Consider the following 22,406-nt stretch of genomic DNA (forward strand, 5'->3'; position numbering starts at 1 on the left):
GTGGGATGGAGTTTTGGCCTGCCTGGTCACATCACCAGGTGGTCAATTAGTAAACGTACCAATAAGAAAGAGTTCCAAACCTCTCTGCCAATAACAGCTAGTTTTCAGTTTTCCCCTCCCCACTCAGACAACTCCAAGACAGTCCAGGCAAAATTATTGCTTGAGAAATTGCTCTTTGCTAAGAAGCTACATTTATTTCCTTTTGACCATTTTCATTTTAAACAATCACAGTAAGGTACTTAATTGTTACCCAGAAATGATTTGATATTGAGATAAAAAAAAAATGGCTGCAAAGGACCCTTAAAGATGCAATATGCAGAAATCGCTCCACCATTTCCTGGTTGCTAAAATTCTAATAGTTTGCCTAATTTCAGTTTATGTGACAAAACAAGCAAGTATAGTGTAGAGAATCATTGTACCATCTAAACCGCTGTGAAATATATTTTCCATAACAAAAAAAAAAAAAGCTGCTGTACAAAACCAAAAAGTAAAAGAAGCAAAAACTAAATTTAAGACATAGAAATAGCTTACATAGAACATATCTAGCGCTTCTTAGACTTGCTTTCAATGAGAATGACAGATCTATAACACACATTTCTACAATATTCAAAAGCTTTAGTCATTAGAAATGGTGTGGAAATAGGCCCACTTAATTCATTTTCATATTCTCTGCTCGTAACAGCTTTACCTTTTGTGCGCTACGATGAACAAGCAAGAAAATTGTTTGTCTTTTGAGTGTGCTTTCTTTCCAAACTGCAGCTGTTAGTTTCTAATCACGTCGGTATTCAGAATGAGAGTTCTTAGGTGACTGAATTCTCCTCAGTGGGAGAGGATGGTGAAAGGAAAGGATTTTAGATGATTACTGCGACGTCACACAGAGACTCTGCTTGTAGCCGGAGCTGCAGAGGGGGAGGGCTTTGTCTGAGTTTCCAATGGTTTCTCTCACTCTTTTGTGTTTTTCTGACTACACTATTGATATATTACTTGTATATGTATGTCTTCACCCCCAGATTCTAAAACGTGGATAGGAAGCACAGCTTTTGGCAATTGTGTTTTCATGTTGCATAGCTCTGGGACTACGATTTTATTTTTGTACATACCAGTGAATATTCCCTTAATGTATTGTGAAGACATTATGTACTGTAGGTTAAATATTTTTTTATTGGCAGTGTATTATTTTATTTTTTGGGGTGTTGGAAAACTGCTGGGCCTAAACGGAAATATGACATTTATGAAATGCAGTACGTTTTTGAATTCCATCGTATAGCCCATTGGTCAGGTTGCCTTTACACAGTATATTTCCAACCCACTGCATCTGTGCACCACAAAGTAATAGTCCATTATGGAGTAATGCACATTTTCCCGTTTATGGTTCCGATTTAGCAGGTACCAGACACTTTTGTGTCCGAAGTTCATAGTCAAGAGCGACAGGCTCTTCTGTAGACCTGCTCCTTGAAGTGTCGTCTTCTGATCCACGTCATCCCAAAGCCTTTGAAGTTGAAAGGCCTTTGACTCCCATTGTTGGGATCATGTGTTTTCCTCCTTGAATAGATTGAGATGACACCTCACTAACTCGGAGAGAGCAAATATATATTCTTGGTCACTCTGGCTCTTTTTAATCAATGTGAAGTAAATTTCCTGTGAAAGGGCAATCAGGAGAGCTTTTACTCTGAGCAATAACTGCCAATAACCCACATAATAATGGAATTAAGTCAACATACTGAAGCATGATGGGAATTAAGGGCAGGAAAGCTGTGAAAGAGATCTCCTTCCTCTTCTATAGATCTAAATTGGTAAGTGAGGGGATGATTCAGAATTCGAGAGTGACGTGATTATAGCCAATTTCAAACGGGCTCAAATTGGTTTACTTTTCAGAGGAGCCACATCAATCACGGCGAAACTAACTACGTTGTAGTGACAGATGTCATAACTAGTAGGTTAGTGGAACATTTAGGCCTCTTAAGACAGATATTTTGACTTATTGGTTCATATTGATTGAGGAATCAACAATTGGATTTTCATTATGGTAGCCTATGCATCTTGTTTTTCAACAGAATCACATAGTAGTATGATATTCCTATTAATCATTTTGTTGGGTAAACGTGTTTCTGGAAATGTGAGTGTAACATTTCTTCATGCCGTGTTTGTATTGGGCCTAAATGTGGAAAAAGAGTCCGACAGATATAATCAGCGCAGATTAGAGTAGTTTAGTAAACAGCAAAATGCAGCAAGTAGAGGTTAATTTGGTGAAAATATGTGTGATTTTCCAGTGCTCATGCTGCTTAAGTGCCGACATGTTGGCGATATTCTAATGCAAAATGGTTACGTTACACTTAAAATATGCTGTACTGCATATTACAGAGTATTGGATCTCTCACTGTTCACCTGCCACCACCTATCACATACCACATCAACAAAAAACTGAAATGTATTTCATTAATTTAGAAAAGTGTGTTTGTTACATTATGATATTTGGTATACCTACAGTAAATGTAAGTAAATATCTTTTGAATTATACAAAACAATTAAAGGGCAATTCCGCCACTTTTCAACCTCATATTCATGATCTCAAGCACCATACCAGTGTCTGCATATGTGAAAACGGCACGTTTCTATGATCTGTGGGTAAAAAGGGTAGGATTAAAAGTAAGAAAAACAGGGATTTTCAAAACCTGCAACAAGTTTTTAGCCAGAGGGAGGGTGTTTTCTGGCTTCCCACGCCACCATGAATCTCATAATGTTTGAAAATCACTATTTAAAAATGTTTTAACTTTTGATGATGTCATCGGGTAGAACGTTTTTTTACTTTATATTTTTATTTTCTACAAAACGTACAAATGCGCCGTTTTCACATATGTAGACACTGGTATTGTGCTGGAGATAATGAAAATGAGGTTGAAAAGTGGCAGAATTGTCCTTTTTAATATATTTTTGTTGCTCATTTTCAATAAGTACACAATAGTTTTAGTAAGGACAAGTCATTCAATAGAAGTGGTCACAATGGACTGAATGTCCTTGTCAGAGTGGTGTGTGTGGATGAGTGAAAGGAATCAAGCGCAGGAACCAGGATGACTTCAACCGTCTTTAGTAATGTCCAACACATGAACAATGAGTCGCCAACCCAACCGGGTGGCGCAAACAATTACGCACAAACACAGTGCGTATAAACAAGAAAAGCGCACGCAGTGCGAACTCTCGGAAAAACAACAACGAGAGAATACAAACTCCTCTGAGGCAGGCTGACAATAAACAATCACGCATAACACCTGACCCAAACAAACGAAACTAAATAGGGAACATCATCAAACACAAACAAGGGACAGGTGTTACAAAGAGACAAAACCAAACGAACATGAAACATAGAACGGTGGCAGCTAGTACTCCGGAGACGACGACCGCCGAAGCCTGCCCGAACAAGGAAGAGGAGCAGCCTCGGCCGAAACCGTGACAGTCCTCTGTAGCTCAGCTGGTAGAGCATGGCGCGTGTAACGCCAGGGTAGTGGGTTCGATCCCCGGGACCACCCATACGTAAAAATGTATGCACACATGATTGTAAGTCGCTTTGGATAAAAGCGTCTGCTAAATGGCATATTATTATTATTATTATTATTATTATTATTATTATTATTATTATTATTATTATGTATTCTGTTTAGAAATCTAAATAGGCTCATACAAAAGATGTGATGAAGCACTGTAAAGTAAAGGTTTCTGTATTGTATTGATTCAATCATGGCACTTGAACATCCAAAGTGCATATTGAAATACAGTAATCCCTCGTTTATCGCGGGGGTTACGTTCCGAAAATGACCCGCGATAAGTGAAATCCGCGAAATAGAAAACTTTTTTTTTTTTACAATTAGCAACTATTACATGTATACAAATACAGTGACTCACGTGTAGGCCGTTTCGTCGACATTATGGGTTTAGAAGATGTTCGAAATTACAAGATAATTTGGCCAACTTAATGTAAATTTGCCAAGCTGTTTTATGTACGTACACATAACTGCACGAGACGACAAAATGATAGCACAATTCGTAGCATGTTTTGATACAAGAAGCGGGAGTGAGTTTTTAGCGAATCAGAATGCAGAGCACAATGCACCAAAAAAAAAAAAAAAATGCATTATGAAAATCCGCGAAATAGCGAATCCGCGATAAGTGAACCGCGAAGTGGCGAGGGATCACTGTATTCTAAAAAAAAAAAAAAAAATGATCTCCTGTTATTTACATATGTATTTAAAATATGTAAATCAGTATGTTTCTCAAATTTATAAACAAACAATCCTTCCATTGATCTCATACCAGCTTTTACTCGTCACATGCAGTTAATAGAAAATCAATGCAAGAAATAAAATAAAAATCTATCAAAGTCAGCCTGGTGGTTAAAATAACATAGATCGATTTTTCCATGGTGTCAAATGTCAATACTTATAGGTATCGCCAAGCGGTATGTCCACGACATGAAAAAGCATATCACCACAGTCTTATGGAAGTTGATGGCCTGGCGCTGCAGTATATCATTCTCTGCTTCTCACCCAATCCTGTTTGGGAGTCGGAAATGATATTTTTGACTACAAACAATTAGCCTCGATTGTTAGACGGGTAGGCACATGAATTTACAATGTAGACATTGTGCCCTCATGTTCTTCATGGAAAGAAACATAGGAGTATTTTTTAGCTCTGAGAGGTATGACAGATCTATAGCGGTTTGGAGATTTCCTTGTCATCAATTCCATTGAGATTTCGAACACATCTCCTTTGTCAAGTCGGCTTTTCCTTTCTCCATTGTTCTGGATAGAAAAAAACTATATTTTAATTGCCTGTTGTTTTTTGTGCTGGCATCTCTATCCCCTGTTGATTCTTATAACGAATCCCGCTATCATTTCATATAGAGGTTGTGTGTAAAGCACATGCAGCTCACATTCTATATTGTAACAGGATACTATAATTCTCTACAAAACATTCTAATGTGCTGTTTTGTAATAACATGTTCCCGCCATCTGCACACATTGCGTCATTTCAGTCTTCTTTAATTTTCTTGTACAATCACCTCTCTGAGGGAAACATTTTAACCAACAAACCAGCAAGCAGCTAAAATGATGATCCGAGGGAAACATTTTAACCAACAACCAGCAAGAAGCTAAAATGATGATCCGAGGGAAACATTTTAACCAACAACCAACAAGAAGCTAAAATTACGAACTGAGGGAAACATTTTAACCAACAACCACCAAGAAGCTAAAATGATGATCCGAGGGAAACATTTTTACCAACAACCACCAAGAAGCTAAAATGATGATCCGAGGGAAACATTTTTACCAACAACCACCAAAAAGCTGAAATGATGATCCGAGGGAAACATTTTAACCAACAACCACCAAGAAGCTAAAATGATGATCCGAGGGAAACATTTTAACCAACAACCACCAAGAAGCTAAAATGATGATCCGAGGGAAACATTTTAACCAACAACCACCAAGAAGCTAAAATGATGATCAGAAGGAAACATTTTTACCAACAACCACCAAGAAGCTAAAATGATGATCCGAGGGAAACATTTTAACCAACAACCACCAAGAAGCTAAAATGATGATCAGAAGGAAACATTTTTACCAACAACCACCAAGAAGCTAAAATGATGATCCGAGGGAAACATTTTAACCAACAACCACCAAGAAGCTAAAATGATGATCAGAGGGAAACATTTTAACCAACAACCACCAAGAAGCTAAAATGATGATCCGAGGGAAACATTTTTTACCAACAACCACCAAGAAGCTAAAACGTGTGTGTGTGTTAAAGTTGGATGACTTTAATATGTTGTGTTTCGTGCTCCTAAATTCTACACAATATTGCTCTAACAGCTTTTTAATTCCCATGATCATATTTAAATGCATAATACACCTTCCTTATTGGGGCAGTGTTGCATCTCTACCAAACAAATGCTAAACGTGGCCTTCAAACGTATATACACTGTCCTTGAAACCTCCCTACCCTTGTCTCTCAGCCCTGCCTCTGGCCTATCCACAGTGCCGGCTGTGTGTACTTGGTATGCGTTGTCATTCTGTTGCTCAGTTTAGCGCTAATCCACGCTACAGCATTCACACCTTGCGAACGCTCCGTCACTCTTCCAGGGGCCGTCTGATTCTCAGGTGTCATGGGCGAGAAGTAAGGTCTATGGCATCAGCACTGAATGTGTGCCTGTCTCTCCACACACCAACTCTCTGGGAAGGTTTAGCGAGAACTGCATGTGTGCAGTGGTCGACGCAGTACCTACTCCTGGAAAGAGCCATGCTGTGAGTGTACTAATGCTACCAATGCATTATTCATCTGTAGTTTTTTTTTCTTCTCCCTCTTGCTATTTTGGATGTCTTTGCATTAAAAAAATAAGAATAAAAAAATCCAACAGGGAAATCACCAGAGGTTTGTGTGGTATGTTGAATGTTTGATCACCCCATTCTCTATACCTTTTAGTTACAAAAGGAAAATCCATTTGTCTGGTCTTTAAGCATTTGAATAAATGGTATTAATGCCACAGATTGTGTCTCTGGTGATGAGTGTAATTTCATATCATTTGGGCATTTGTTTCGGAGGGGTTTCATGCCTCTGTATTTCATGTGCACTACTGTACTGCAATCTCTGCTTTTTAATTAAATCCCCATGAAAAAAAAAGTAGATTAAGGGGATAGGACACGTCCAGATCCTCAGCTCTTTAGAAGAGTACGGGTTAGATCCACGGCTTCTCAAGCATGGCCACTCCCCGATCTGACTCAGTGTGGTGTCGCTGCGGGTCTGTTTCGCCACCCATCCTATCGCTCTGGAAACGCCCAACAGAACTGTCAACATACAGTTTATTCACAGAACGGAAGTCACCGGAAAACCAAAATGAAACCGCGTCGGTTAATCCTGCCATTCTTTCTCAGCGCAGGCTACAAGCAGTGGAAGAAAAACGCAGTCTGGACACCCCACAGCTGAACCCTGGGCCTTGTATATCCATTACACCGTACTTATCAATTTGCAGCACAAGCCAAATGTTAACCCATTCAACTAGGCAGGCATCCACCATATGTTGAGGTAGGCGCTGAGTGCTGTCATGAGTGCACACTGACCCTTGGGCCTGTTTCAATTAAGACATTTTGTGTGTGTGTGAAGAGATCGATAGGAGGAGCTAACAACAGAGTGGAAGACAGAAAAATGCCCCCTCTCCAATCATGCCACCTCATTTATTTTTAAGGAGCCTGAGTCACAGTAAAAATCGCAATTTCTATTACCTGCTTTCTTGGAGGCTTCTCCTGCCCTGTGTACATTGTGTCTTTTATCATTCCAAATTGACATTTATGCTTTTACCCGTATTGTTTTTCCATGGTTCCCACCGCCCATGCTGGGCAATTTATTTTAATCCTTGTCATTCTAGCCCGTAGTCTGCGAAGCTGAGCTGCAGTAATTTCAACATCGCCATGCACCACTAACAACAACGGGGGAAGAAGCTGTTGTTGCGGTGTTTCCATTTCGCCCTGCATTGCCTCTGAACTGTAATTACTTTTAGCCCTTTTATTCCCTTTCAGCATTCTGTCTCTTTTTCTACATGGATCTTTGACAGCTGAGGTGGGCTATAAAACACATTCTACACCTGGGGTCATTATCGCAAACAAGTTATGTAGCCTGGACTCCTAACGGTTGGACAAACAAACAGGCATATAGGTCATTTCAAGTTCAAACTGAGTTCCATCCTTTTGTAGCAAATTGCCTTGAACATTCAGCCAGCTTTTTTTCTACAGAAGTAATACAAAAACAACAAACCATCAAATTGTAGCCTATTGGACATGAGCTCTCGGTTTGTTGTTGTTGTTGTTGTTGTTGTTGTTGTTGTTTTGTAGGTTTGCACAGTAAATTCAAACTAAACTATTCATCAACTCTGTTCAATGACGGGGAAGAGAAAGCATTGAAATAAAAACACATTTAGAAAAGGAAGATGATGTAGAAGATGGAAGGGGGAATTAATGTCATTTTTATGGATGGAATGAATACAGCGCAGTGCTGTTTCACATCTCAACAGTTTTTTTTTACATTGAATGGGCTTTATGATGCAGGCTAAGATGCGAAGGGAAGCTACAAAAATAAGGATTCTACAGTCGGCTCTCAAGTACCTGATCACAAATGTGTATTCCAGCTATGGTTACAGGGCCTGGTAGACAAAGGGAAACTGAACGTGGAGCATGTGGCCCAGGATAAGAACCACTGACATAAATATTGGTTTTTAAATGAAAACATAATTTTTTACCCCTCAAGAATTAATATTAATTGCAATATCCCCCTCTTTAATTTGAGAGATTTTTTATATTTTTTCTGATACATACAAAGAAAATGGACAGACTCAATTTCCATTTCTGCTAGAGCTGCCTCAATTAACCTTTTAGAAGTTTATTAATTCTATATCCATGGCGTGGAAATTACCAACATGGCTGCCTGTTTTTACGTTTCCATCCTCATTTACTAAATTCTAGTTTTCCTCTCTTGCTTCTCATAGGACGTTGTTTTGTTTGTAATTGGAATGATTGTCTTCCAGGCTGAAAGAAGAAAAAAAAGGTAATTCTCCGTTTGGCGATAGGTTGAGTGAGTACACTCGTTCTGCCTGGCTCGTGTTGTTGCTATCGGTTCATGTGTGTGATCATGTGTGTGCCGTGTTAGGGACCATTCCACTGTGCTGTGACCCAACCATGCTGCCATCTCTTTATGGTACAGGGTTAAGTCACCATGTCATCACTGTTTCTGAAAAAGCTGCTGCCCCACCCCCCACCGCTAAAGCAGCAGTGCAGCTAGGTGCCCCTGCCATTCCTCTACCGTGGCAGCACAACTGAGTTTTTAAAGATGGAGCATATCGTTTAAATAGGTATAAAGATAGTGGCCTGTTGTGTTTCACCCGTTGTACTGAGCCACAGCTGATCCTCTGTGGAAGGACCAGCTGTGGCATTAAAGAGAAGTAGAGGGCCTTTTTATTAGAGCTATTAAAACACAATACAGCGGACTACTAAATGCCGGCACGCTGCTGAATGCTGTAATCTGCGTATTACAGTAGTGACTTTGACAACCCCCCCCTGCTCAGATCTCCACTGTGATCTCCACTGTATTAAACAGATATGGAGGCGACCATTGTGTCTGTGGGATTCCACTGGTTCACACAGGGGTGTAGTTCCTGTGTGCCCACAGACCTGTTAGAGGCAACCGCGGCACAGGCCCGTTGGTAGACAACCGCGGCACAGGCCCGTTGAGGGTTGGTAGACAACCTCAATGGCTGTCGGCTCGATTTTGAGCCTGAACGGCAGTTTGCAGGGGGGAAATTGAGGAAGAAGCGTAGGATCTGAGCACGGCCAAGGTTATCAGAACACATTAAAGCGCCAGTGTGCCATTGTGTTTAGCCGGGGCTGCAGTGTGGAAGGGGTGCTTTTGATAGCCACGTCACAGTATAATCCACTGAGCTCGGCCCCATTGTGCTTCTCAGATTGTTCCAAAGTTCCCAGCGTCCCTGCAGTCCAAACCCAGCTTTTGTGATGTGTGGGTTTTGTAGCACTGAGTTTTTCTCCTGTTCTTACACAGTGTGGTGCGGGAGATTACACACCCTGGCCCTCCAAACCAGAGCTGATCACAATCCCTCTTTCATCTCTCTCCTCTCCTCTTTTCACAAGACATTTTGTGTGAAGGTCCTCTCCTTTTCATGTCCTGGTGTGAGTCTGATTCTTTCATCAGTTCCGTATGTGGAAGAGGGTAGGCCACTGTTATTTTAGCATATTGACTTTATACGTGGGTAACTGATATTTTTATGTTACTCCTGGATTGTTCAATGAAGTATACAGTTGAAGTCGGAAGTTTACATACACTTAGGTTGGAGTCATTAAAACTAATTTTTCAACCACTCCACAAATTTCTTGTTAACAAACTATAGTTTTGGCAAGTCGGTTAGGACATCTACTTTGTGCATGACACAAGTAATTTTTCCAACAATTGTTTACAGACAGATTATTTCACTTATAATTCACTGTATCACAATTCCAGTGGGTCAGAAGTTTACATACACTAAGTTGACTGTGTCTTTAAACAGCTTGGAAAATTCCAGAAAATGATGTCATGCTTTAGAAGCTTCTGATAGGCTAATTGACATCATTTGAGTGAATTGGAGGTGTACCTGTGGATGTATTTCAAGGCCTACCTTCAAACTCAGTGCCTCTTTGCTTGACATCATGGGAAAATCAAAAGAAATCAGCCAAGACTTCAGAAAAACAATTGTAGACCTCCACAAGTCTGGTTCATCCTTGGGAGCAATTTCCAAAAGCCTGAAGGTACCACGTTCATCTGTACAAACAATAGTACGCAAGTATAAACACCATGGGACCACGCAGCCGTCATACCACTCAGGAAGGAGACGCGTTCTGTCTCCTAGAGATTAACGTACTTTGGTGCGAAAATTGCAAATCAATCCCAGAACAACAGCAAAGGACCTTGTGAAGATGCTGGAGGAAACAGGTACAATAGTATCTATATCCACAGTAAAACAAGTCCTATATCAACATAACCTGAAAGGCCGCTCAGCAAGCCATTGCTCCAAAACCGCCATAAAAAAGCCAGACTACGGTTTGCAACTGCACATGGGGACAAAGATTGTACTTTTTGGAGAAATGTCCTCTGGTCTGATGAAACAAAAATAGAACTGTTTGGCCATAATGACCATCGTTATGTTTGGAGGAAAAGGGGGGGTGGCTTGCAAGCCGAAGAACACCATCCCAACCGTGAAGCACGGGGGTGGCAGCATCATGCTGTGGGGTTGCTTTGCTGCAGGAAGGACTGGTGCACTTCACAAAATAAATGGCATCACGAGGAAGTAAAATTATGTGGATATATTGAAGCAACATCTCAAGACATCAGTCAGGAAGTTAAAGCTTAGTCGCAAATGGGTCTTCCAAATGGACAATGACCCCAAGCATTCTTCCAAAGTTGTGGCAAAATGGCTTAAGGACAACAAAGTCAAGGTATTGGAGTGGCCATCACAAAGCCCTGACCTCAAGCCTATAGAAAATGTCAACTTCAACTGTACAAGGATAGGCAGTAGAAACCCTAATGGAGAATAGATGTTCTTGTGTGCTTTTTTCCACATTAGGCTTAGCCTTTAGATCCGTCAATAAGTCTGTTATGGCGTTATGGAAGAAGTAAACATTATTTGTCCTTGTAGAGTAATATGTCGATTTAATTTATCTTGCCATTGTTTGATGAAGGCTATTTACCATATGTCCATCATGCACTGCAGGCTGTGAGTGGAGGCACTAAGGGTTTTTATTTTATATCATATCTGTAGATTGAAATTAGAATTGTCCAAATATGTCTTTGTAGACTTGAATAATGAGTGATATTTTCTAACACCACTTCATTAATTTAGAGATATTTAGATATTATTTGCCAAAATCTGTATTAGTATTAACTACTTTCATTATCTTTTAATGAAATGGTTTGATTTAGGGCTGCTACGAAAATGTAGAAAAATATTTTAATGTCATTATTTGATTAAAGGAAAATGATGTAAATGTAAAAAGAAACCATTTTGATTGCATTATTTGGATACTTTTAGTCACAATTTAACATTTTTAACTTTCACAAAGTTAATTCAGAGCTTTCAATTTTCATAAATGTTTTCCTTTATTAGTTGAAAAATGGAGAAGGGCTTACATAGCAGTTTTTCAGATGAGCTTTGTATCTTTGTAAGATCTTCATGCATTTGATGTTTATTATTGGGCGTATTTGAATATGTTTTTAGGATAATCCTTCTCTCCTTGCCTTTTTGTCAGCAAACAGGGTGTTGAGTTACAATATGATAAACAATGTGTTGAGTTACAATGTGATTAGGTCACTCTACAGGAGGTTGGTTTAGTCTGATTTGCTCTGTAAAATACTGTACTTTATAATTGTACGATTTATTAAAAAAAAAAAAATGTTTTTTTCTTATTTGGATCTGACGTGTTCTCATATAGTAATTTGTAACACATGATATGAAAAAATGTCATATGAAACAAAGGATCCAAACATGCATCAATGTCAATGGAAATAGCCTTCATTAAATCAGTCAAAACAGGCTGTGAAGTAGTCGTTTTTAAATCTCTGCGCTAGAACACATTCCGGTCAAACAATGAGCCCTAATTTGTTCCTGTGTTCTCTTTCAGGTCCTCCCAACAACCACCACAGTCAATCTCTGCGGCCGCCGCTCCCTCCTCCTCACAACCACCACCAGTCGTCAGCCAGCTCCCTGAACCCCAACACCCTGGCCAGCCGTCGCGGCCCAGCCCACGCCCCCTCGGCGGCCCCCGGGGAGGGTCCCTCCACGCCAGAGTCAGTCCAGCTTCAGGACAGCTGGGCGCTGAACAGCAGCGTGCCCCTGGAGACCAGGTCAGTTACCCTATCACCCCGCCCGCCTGCCATGTTGATGTTTGGACACCTTCCCTGTTTAGGGGGACAGGAAAGCATTCTGCTTCCTATCAGTTCCTTGTACTGTTCAGTTTGTTGTATTTATCCAGGTGACAGAGGTCTCAATCTTGGACTTAAAGCCTCTGGTCAGGTTTGTGGGTGCCCAGCTGGTAGAGCTCTCAACCCAACATCCCGTCCTGCCGTTGCCCATCTTCACACGCTGCCACACTGGCACACAGGCAGAGGCCCCGCCCGCTGCTCTCCCTCTGGGGTTCTGTGACATAGAAGCTGGTGTCCTCCTCTCTCCCTCTGTTCTGTCTTTTGTTTGGTGTGCGGTTGCCGTGGTGTGCGGTTGCCGTGGTGTGTGGTTGCCGGGCTTATGCTAGGCTGTGGGCCCCCTCCTCGATGTTCCCAGATCACACCCCAAACACGCTGCGTGCACAATTCATGAGGCCGGGACTACAGGGCTCGTCTCTCAGATGTTTTATTCACCGGGAGCACAGGCGCAGCTCCTGCTATGCCTGCTACCGCCGGGCGCTTCTACCTACCTGCTCCCTCCTCTCCAAAATGGAGCCTGGCGCTTCTACCTACCTGCTCCCTCCTCTCCAAAATGGAGCCTGGCGCTTCTACCTACCTGCTCCCTCCTCTCCAAAATGGAGCCTGGCGCTTCTACCTACCTGCTCCCTCCTCTCCAAAATGGAGCCTGGCGCTTGAGTCACAGCCAGAATGCCTCCACAAAGAGAGGAAAGCCGTTAGATTTTTTATTTTTTTTACTATTGGAACTCCAAATTATCATATTACTGTACACAGTATAGATATTTATAAATGTTTCTAAATTCCATCATGTTTTCTGAGATGCACCAGAATAATGACTTACTGCTCAGGAGGGTGGGGCTTCAATTCCTGGTTTGGTGTATTACTGTAGCAGCATGAGTTGTGTTCTGCTGTTTCTCAGGGTTTTTATTACCCCCAAACGTCTCCTGGATGGTGGTTTGTTAGCTGGTTTCATAGGATTTATGACCTCCCTTTTTTAGAGTGGACCGACAGCACATCATTGCTTTCCAATCTCCTCTTCCTACGCAGTGTTTCCCCTAGGAGTTTTTTCAGCATTGTTGGCAAAGGTGTGGTGGCAAGGGGGGGGTTATTGGTTGCTCTTTGCTGAGGGGGTCATTTTTTTGTAGAACGAATGTGTAAAGGTAATTTCTGGTGACTTAAAAAAAAATACATTCTACTCCAAAATGCATGAAAATACAATTGTGTTGACACCATCGGAAATATGGTATCCATGAGTTCATTTGACTCTGGATAAGTAGAAAGGGGGCTTAGTTGAAAAAAACGCACACTATCCCTTTAAAAGCGTGTCTCGGCAGAATGCACACATGCAAAGAACACACACAAAACAGTACAACAACACTGCATCTTTCCCCTCACTACCCCCTTCCTCCTTGCCCTTCTACCGTCCCCCAGCTTCCCTGTTCCCATCGCCCCTCTCCCCCTGCCACCTCAGTGCCTGTTCTCAGCAGGCAGATTAATATAGCTTCTGTCGGGGCATATGGGCCTGACCTCACACACTTCAGTTCATATTTCTTTGTCTTTCAGATGCCCCTGTCTAGGGCGTCTTGCAGCGCTAGCACTTTTAACTTAGTTTCACCCATTAATACTGCTTGCTCTTTACAGTCTCCCTCATAGGAACAAAACGGCATTTCAGCTGGGGCCTGACCCTTTACCCTATGACCTGGAACCACCAGCCATGCTGTCCATCATACTGCCATGGAGATAATATGACTCATACAGTACATTCAAACACACACACACACACACACACACACACACACACACACACACACACACACACACACACACACACCTGCAGGGAGGCATTGACTTGGGTTTTTGCAGTGGAGCAAATCAACTGTATAAAGCTTACCATTATTGTACATGACTACAGTAGAAACATAGTGTACTATCTTATAGCATTCCCTGCTCTAGTCTTTATAGGCCACGGAACTACAGTGCATAAATGAGCAGCAAAAGTATTCAATGTTATCCATTAAGGATCCAATTGGGGATACTTCCAATTCCCATGTGTGGCTCTGTAAATTGTACTTAATTTACCCATTCGTTTAGAGGAATTATAGGCCTACTGTATATAGGATGTGGTCTATGAATAGACAGATCGTAGCAGGTTTCTTTTTCCTCATAACTTCTGTCATACTCCAGGGCCCAGTCTCACCACATTCCAGAAAAGAAATAATAAAATCCCCATTACCCTGAGTCGCTGGCCGCTCCGCTCTCTCCCTGTCTCCCCATGGTCTTGTTTGAGACGCCTGGACCATTCCTCTCTCTCTCTCTCTCTCTCTCGCGCTCTCTATCTCCAGATTGAATGTCCTCCTCCAGCAGTCGATTTCTGCTGAGGAGCCCTGAGGAGCCCAATTAAACTGGGTGTAGCGAGTAGCGACCATGTCTGCAATGGTGCTGTAGGCCTATTGGGGTTTCTCCTATATTCTTAACAACGGAATGCATAGCATGCATTCAGTCCATTTGCAAAGACATTTGTTATTTACATTTTAGTCATTTAGCAGACGCTCTTATCCAGAGCGACTTACAGTTAGTGAGTGCATACATTTTTCATACTGGCCCCCCGTGGGAAACGAACCCACAACCCTGGCGTTGCAAGCGCCATGCTCTACCAACTGAGCTACAGGAGGCTCATTAGCCTCATCTGGCATGTATAATAATATGAGCCCTACCTGCCCTTGTGGTCCTCTGTAGCTCAGTTGGTAGAGCATGGTGCTTGCTACACCAGGATAGTGGGTTCGATTCCCAGGACCACCCATACTTAAAATGTATGCACGCATGACTGTAAGTCGCTTTGGATGAAAGCATATGCTAAATGGTATATAATATTATTATTATTATTATTACTACTACTAGTGTATGTAGGCTATTAAACGACGCTCAAAGTCTGCTCACAACGTAGTATTAAAGCTCACTGTGATGTTTAATATTGTATGGCTCATGCAATATGAAGACCAAGCCACTGATTGTGGTATTATTATGGTATTATTGTGGTATTATTGTAGTATTATTATGGTATTATTGTGGCATTATTGTGGCATTATTATGGCAGTATTGTGGCATTATTGTGGTATTATTGTGGGATTATTGTGGTATTATTATGGTATTATTGTGGTATTATTGTGGTATTATTGTGGTATTATTGTGGTATTATTGTGGTATTATTGTGGTATTGTTGTGGTATTGTTGTGGTATTATTGTGGTATTATTATGGCATTATTATGGTATTATTATGGCATTATTATGGTATTATTATGGCATTATTATGGCATTATTGTGGTATTATTGTGGTATTATTGTGGTATTATTATAGTACATACTGGTACTGTATTACCATGTAAGTATTGAAAACTGCCATGTTAAATAGTAATGTGTTTGTAGCTTGTTCAATTTCCAAATGGAGAACATTTGTAGCTTGGAGGACATTTATTATGCCATTTTTTCACTGTTTCAACCCCACTAAGACCCAGTCTCTCAACTGTGACCTCTGAGCTACGCTATGTAAATTATTTTTCTCTGTGTTCAACTGCCGCATTGTGATTGGCTGTTGTTGAAGTCTTCAAAGGTTGGTTGATTGATTTGATTTGATTTGACAGTTTTAAAAAGTATATATCTATATGGGCCGGGAAAACAGCCCTAATGTTGAAAACAAACATTGTTGTCATCCAGAGTCACATGTATTTATTTTCCAAGCTATAGCATCACAATATTTTACATACAGCAAGTTTTTAAAGGACCAAAGAGTTATGTCTGCTTGGTGTTTTCATTTTTGCCATGGAAAAATATTGTGATACTGGTATCGTCACAGCCCTTATATAGGCTGCACACACTACATACACTAAAAAAGTAGTTAGGGATAACACAATAAAGTCAGTGGCTTATTTCCATTGTGGTCCCTTAGAGTGCATGGTGCAATACATTACATAGAGAAATGGAGATGTATTGCACCTTTGCAAGGTCACTAAATTCCTTCTGAAGGTAGTAGACCCCCACTAGGGGTTCAACTCTTGTATACAGCCTCGTTATTGGTATTTTGTCTTAGTATTTCCTTTTTTTTTTTTTTCATGTTTCTTACTATTTAACTCTGCGTTGTTGGTTAAGGGCTCGTAAGTAAGCATTTCACAGTAAAGTCTACACCTGTTGTATTCGGCGCATGTGACACATTTGATTTGATTTTTAACTCCCAAACCTTTTGATGTTGATTTTTATTCGATTAGATTGACTGGGCTCTGGCACTTTCAATGCGGTCAGGATGGTTCAGTGTCTTAACACCTAGCTGAGTGTGTTGCAGACAGGCCCTGCTTGCCTACCGTCCTGGAGGTGCTGGTATTGAGCGAGATCGAGAAGCAGCTAGAACCTCCAACAGAGCCCTCCGTGTCTCGAATGCCAACCACGGTTCATTACAACATATCTCTTGCCCTTCATAGCTTTACCATGATGTCCTGGTATATCTGGCAGAATACTAATAAGGCTTGACTCCAGTCGAATTCCTGTTCATTATCTGTAAAATCTCCATTTACTTGTTAATCGCTCTTGCTTTTCACGCCCTCCCCCGAGGATGAGAGAAGTGTTTAATGTAAAAGAGAGACTATGAGCACAGTTTTGTTTTTCCGTCTTATTTTGTTCTGTTTGGCTTGGTTTTGTATTCGTCGGTGGTTCTGTTTAACTGTCTGGCTTGGTTTTGTATTCAACGGTGGTTCTGTTTAACTGTCTGTGTGGGATTAACTCCTCTCTGAGTGGCATGTTGTGACCAATTTGCAAACAGGAGCAGGAAGGAAAGAAAATACTTTCACCCTAAGTGCTACTTAAAAATGATTATAGGCAAACATTTAGATAAGTAAATACAAAGATAAAAATACAAAAACGTCTCATCTGAAACGGAATAGCTTAGACCCAGTAGGTGGGATTGGTTTCCTCTTCTTCTTTTACTTCTTCAAAACAAATTTAGTCATCATTCAAATGCAGCGTTAATGCTCTCTCTCTCCTCTGTTCAAATATGCAGGTGTTTGATATTGTGTGTTATCTAAAGCAATTCACGTTTTGAAAGCCTTTTTATTATAGGCTCATTTTGTCCTATAAGGCATTTGGTTGGTATGTTCACTGCAGGTCAACTGTCAGCTATGACCTTCATATTCTGTACTTAGTCACATTGAAATTGATGATTCAGAACTGAAGGTTATGTGAGGAGGTGTGAGATCTGAACGTTTATCTTGGGCTAAAGTGGTATTTTAATAACCGCTGAATAGCATGTACATTTTGTTGACAGATTTGGACCCAAACTGCAATCTTTGTCATGTCAGGAGAGAGAATATGATCTAGTGTATGTTGTGAGAATATTGTATTGTATGATTCAGATGATAATATCCACACATAATGAACTGTGATGTATCATCCATCTCCTCTCTTCAAAGCCATTATACCATCTCTGTTTTGCTTTGCAAAGCAGTCTCTGACAACGGCTATATAACTAGTGCCCTGGTGGATAAAATATGATTGATTTATAGATTAATTTACCTGGTGCCTGCCATGTTGCAATTAACATGCATCTAGCTGAGAGGATATTCTCTCCACTAACGCAGTGTGATGTGATGGCCATGGCCAGCGGCCTGCCTGCCTGCCTGCCTGTCACCATGGTACAAGTAATTAATCAGGCAGCTTCGGCGGGCAGGCCAGGCTAAGGGGCAGGACGCTAACCTCGGCCGTGTTTTCATTAGCGCACGGACACAGCAGTCAGGAAGGGCTGCTGGGGGAGACGGGTCAGAGGTCCTAGTGTCACTCCTCTCCCAGTGTAATACATTCTCAGGTTGCCACGGTGACACCGCTTTTCACTGTCTTCATCCCCTTTACACTTAGGAGGAGGCCTGGAGAATGATACTCTGAGACCTGGAGAATGATACTCTTGAGGCCTGGAGAATGATACTCTGAGACCTGGAGAATGATACTCTGAGACCTGGAGAATGATACTCTGAGATCTGGAGAATGATACTCTGAGATCTGGAGAATGATACTCTGAGGCCTGGAGAATGATACTCTGAGATCTGGAGAATGATACTCTGAGATCTGGAGAATGATACTCTGAGACCTGGAGAATGATACTCTGAGACCTGGAGAATGATACTCTGAGACCTGGAGAATGATACTCTGAGACCTGGAGAATGATACTCTGACACCTGGAGAATGATACTCTGACACCTGGAGAATGATACTCTGACACCTGGAGAATGATACTCTGACACCTGGAGAATGATACTCTGACACCTGGAGAATGATACTCTGACACCTGGAGAATGATACTCTGACACCTGGAGAATGATACTCTGAGGCATTAATGGCCAACTGGAAAGTCAGCATGTGTGCATCGTAGTAGGCTGAAATCATATTTAATACAACCAAAATGGGGATCAACCCATCACGTACATTAAACATATCCTTTGATGTAATCCCTTTGATCGCCCCTCACGGTTTCTCTGTTGATATAAGACATATATACGGTATATATAATATATTATGTTCAGACAAACCATCACTCAAGGTGTTTATTTCACTTTACACAGGTGGGAGATTATTCGAGTGAATTGAAGGTTGACTATTAGGTCACGTTTCAGAGACCTTGGGTTTAGTGGGGTGTGTTGATCTCAGCAGCTAGCCATCATTTGATATTGACTGGTGGGGAGACAGGCTAGTCAGCCCACTTTATCAGCACTATTCCAGGTGAGAAAATGCCGATACACAATCATCATGGCTATGAAAACAGGCTGTTGCCTTGAGCAGGTTTCACAGTTGACCTTGACTGCCTGTAAAGCCCAACGTTAGACTGATCACAAATGTAAAGACTGACAGAGACACGTCGAGGTAGGGCCTTGAGTTATGAGACCTGCACAAGCCTCCTACAGCTTGTTTCTGCAACTAACCAGTTGTAAAAAAAAATCTCGCTCAGCCTCACTTTTTCTCTCACTCATATCTAAGTCATTTCGGGCTTCCTTCCCCATCCTTGCTGGAGCCGTGGAATGAGATCTGAGAGGACAGTGCTTCTGGGTTTTAGTGTGGGGAAGCAGCTTGCGAGAGCTTCTGACCTGCATCAAAGCGGCGCGGTCAACTGTCTTCCACTTTCATCCCAATCCCATCTGCCTCCTCGTAGACCTCCCCTGGCCCGCCGCCCACCTGGCTCAGGGCACCGGCCTGGCACTGTGGTCTGCCCGTAGCCAAGCCGGGCACCGGGCACGGCCCACAGAGTCAGACTGCCTCTCTGACTGCAAAGAGGGCAAGGAGGTGCTGGGGGGAGAGATACTGTTGAAACAGACTGACTTAACAACAGTATTTACTAAAGCTATTTGCAGTTCGTTGTTTTTGGTAGAAATGAGACTCGTGACGATGAAGAAGCAGTTAAATCTTATTCTCTCTATGCCGACAATGAACATAATCAAATGCTGGGAAGGAGTTGTGAAATCATCTTTATATTCTGTATGCTTTTAGCTGTATAATTCAGTGTTTTAAGAATAAGAAAATCAATGCATGTAAATGACCAGTGAATAATTGCTGCTGGAATATAGAGGAGCACTTCATTGCTCCAGATGTCTCATTATATTCAAAAGGCCACTGTTCACTCCAACGCAATTTGCACATTCTATTGGTAATAGAGACGATGTAGCAGCTGATTCTAACTCTCTGTGACCATCTCTCCCTTTCTCTCCATCGCTGTAGGCACTTCCTGTTTAAAACCCCGTCCGGGACCACTCCCCTGTTCAGCAGCTCGTCTCCAGGGTACCCCATGACGTCTGGAACCGTCTACTCCCCCCCGCCGCGGCTGCTACCCAGAAACACCTTCTCTAGGAGCTCTTTCAAGCTGAAGAAACCCTCCAAGTACTGCAGCTGGAAATGTGCTGCCGTGTCGGCCATCGCTGCTGCCGTCCTGCTGCTTGTGCTGCTCTCCTACTTCATAGGTAGGGTACAGTACAGTACAATACAGTACAATACAGTACAGTACAGTACAATACAGTACAGTACAATACAGTACAATACAGTACAGTACAATACTATACAGTACAATACAGTACAATACAATACAATACAGTACAATACAATACAGTACAGTACAATACAGTACAGTACAGTACAGTACAGTACAGTACAGTACAGTACAGTACAATACTATACAGTACAATACAGTACAATACAATACAATACAGTACAATACAATACAGTACAGTACAATACTGTACAGTACAGTACAGTACAACACAGTACAGTACAGTACAATACAATACAGTACAGTACAGTAGGCCCCCTTGTTATAGTGATATGCTATCTTCTGCAGTGGTGGAAAAGTCCTACTTGAGTAAAAGTAAAGATACATTCATAGAAAATGACTCAGGTAAAAGTCACCCAGAAAAATGCTATTTGAGTAAAAGTCTAAAAGTATCTGGTTTTAAATGTACTTAAGTAGAGTGGTGGAAAAAGTACTCAATTTTCATAAAAGTATTAAAGTGGAAATGACAGCGTTTTAGCGACATGAAATCTTATTAAAATCTGTTCATATACACCCCCAGGAACAATATGACATTTTTTTTTTACATTTTCTTACAAGCAAGCACTTTTTTTTGTCATTTAGCAGACGCTCTTATCCAGAGCGACTTACAGTTCGTGAGTGCATACATTTTCATACTGGCCCCCCGTGGGAAACGAACCCACAACCCTTACAGTAGATATGGTCATTTTCACGTTTTCATAAATGCATAGAATGTTTGGGAATGACATAGAGTAAGGCATTTGTGAAAATTCTATAGTAATATAGAGTGGAAAAGCGGCTGTGCTTTTGGACAATTAATAGACACTGCAGTAAATAAAACCTCAAAAACATCTGTCTCCTCCATGAACGGCATAGCCAATCAGAGCTACAGTAGGCCTTTATGCAAATAAGCCATTTGCAACACGGGCCTGTCATCATTGACTTTGAACTGGACTGTGTGTTTACAGGCAGTAGAAACAGCGTGACTTTAGATCTTTAGAACGAACCCATTCGCCAAAAGCCACAAAATACACCTGAATGGAGTCCTCTTACATTTGGGAACTTTACAGCCCTATTGATCAAACAAAACAACCATGAACAGGTAGGCTCTCTCTCCCTCAGTTATGCACATCAACAACAATAAGATCAACAACTAATGCTAGCCAGAGCGAGATGAGCTAAAATCTAACGAGGGAACATTAAATAGACCCTCTCAAACTTTTTCTGCTAAGCTAGTTGGCCATCAAAATTACACTGATTAACGATGGGGAATAGTAGCCTGCTCGTCCTTCTGCAGTTTGCCTGTCAACACATGCTCGTCCCAAACCACATTTTGACAACTGAATGTGAACTTGCCTGCCCGCCGATTTGATCAATGCCAAATACATTTGATTGACAACTAAAGGTGCGTTCGTAAATTGCCTCCAGTGTGTCAGAGTGCGCTCTGGGTCGTTCGTAAATTCAGAGCGTTGTCAGATTGTCTGTTCGTAAATTCTGAGCGTTTCGCTCTCAAGTCAGAGCGTACACTGCACTATTGACATGGACGCTCTTGCCGAGGAGTAGGGTTGATCTGAGCGTTCCTCACAACGGCAGTCAAGCACCCAAGCTAACTGGCTAAAGTTTGCTAGTTTTCTAGACACAAATGAGAGAACACCTTACTCTGACCATTGTAATCGCCCTAGCAGAGCTGGTTAGACTGTTTACATGTTATCTAGAGCGTTAGTGACTAACTGTGCTGCTGGCAACAATTCAATAACTTTTTAACGTTTACTGACACCGGTCATATTCAGCGGGTGTTGCGTGTTCGTAAAATTAATCAGTTATTCTGCGGTCTGGCACACTCGGATGAGAGTGGTCTGAAATCGGAGTAGATAGC

At 41.5% G+C, this 22,406-nt stretch overlaps 1 pseudogene across 1 annotated transcript in view; it reads left to right on the forward strand.

The window, feature by feature from the left end:
- LOC311142772 (teneurin-2-like) overlaps positions 1-22,406 on the forward strand; it is a 269,215-nt pseudogene that overhangs the window by 184,279 nt on the left and 62,530 nt on the right. The window contains exons 4-5 of the transcript in view: positions 12,207-12,429; positions 20,227-20,465. The product of the transcript in view is annotated as a teneurin-2-like (transcript). The remainder of the gene's footprint in view (positions 1-12,206; positions 12,430-20,226; positions 20,466-22,406) is intronic.

The sequence above is a fragment of the Coregonus lavaretus genome, assembly GCF_964263955.1.
Source record: "Coregonus lavaretus genome assembly, chromosome: 15".
Classification (NCBI taxonomy): domain Eukaryota; kingdom Metazoa; phylum Chordata; class Actinopteri; order Salmoniformes; family Salmonidae; genus Coregonus; species Coregonus lavaretus.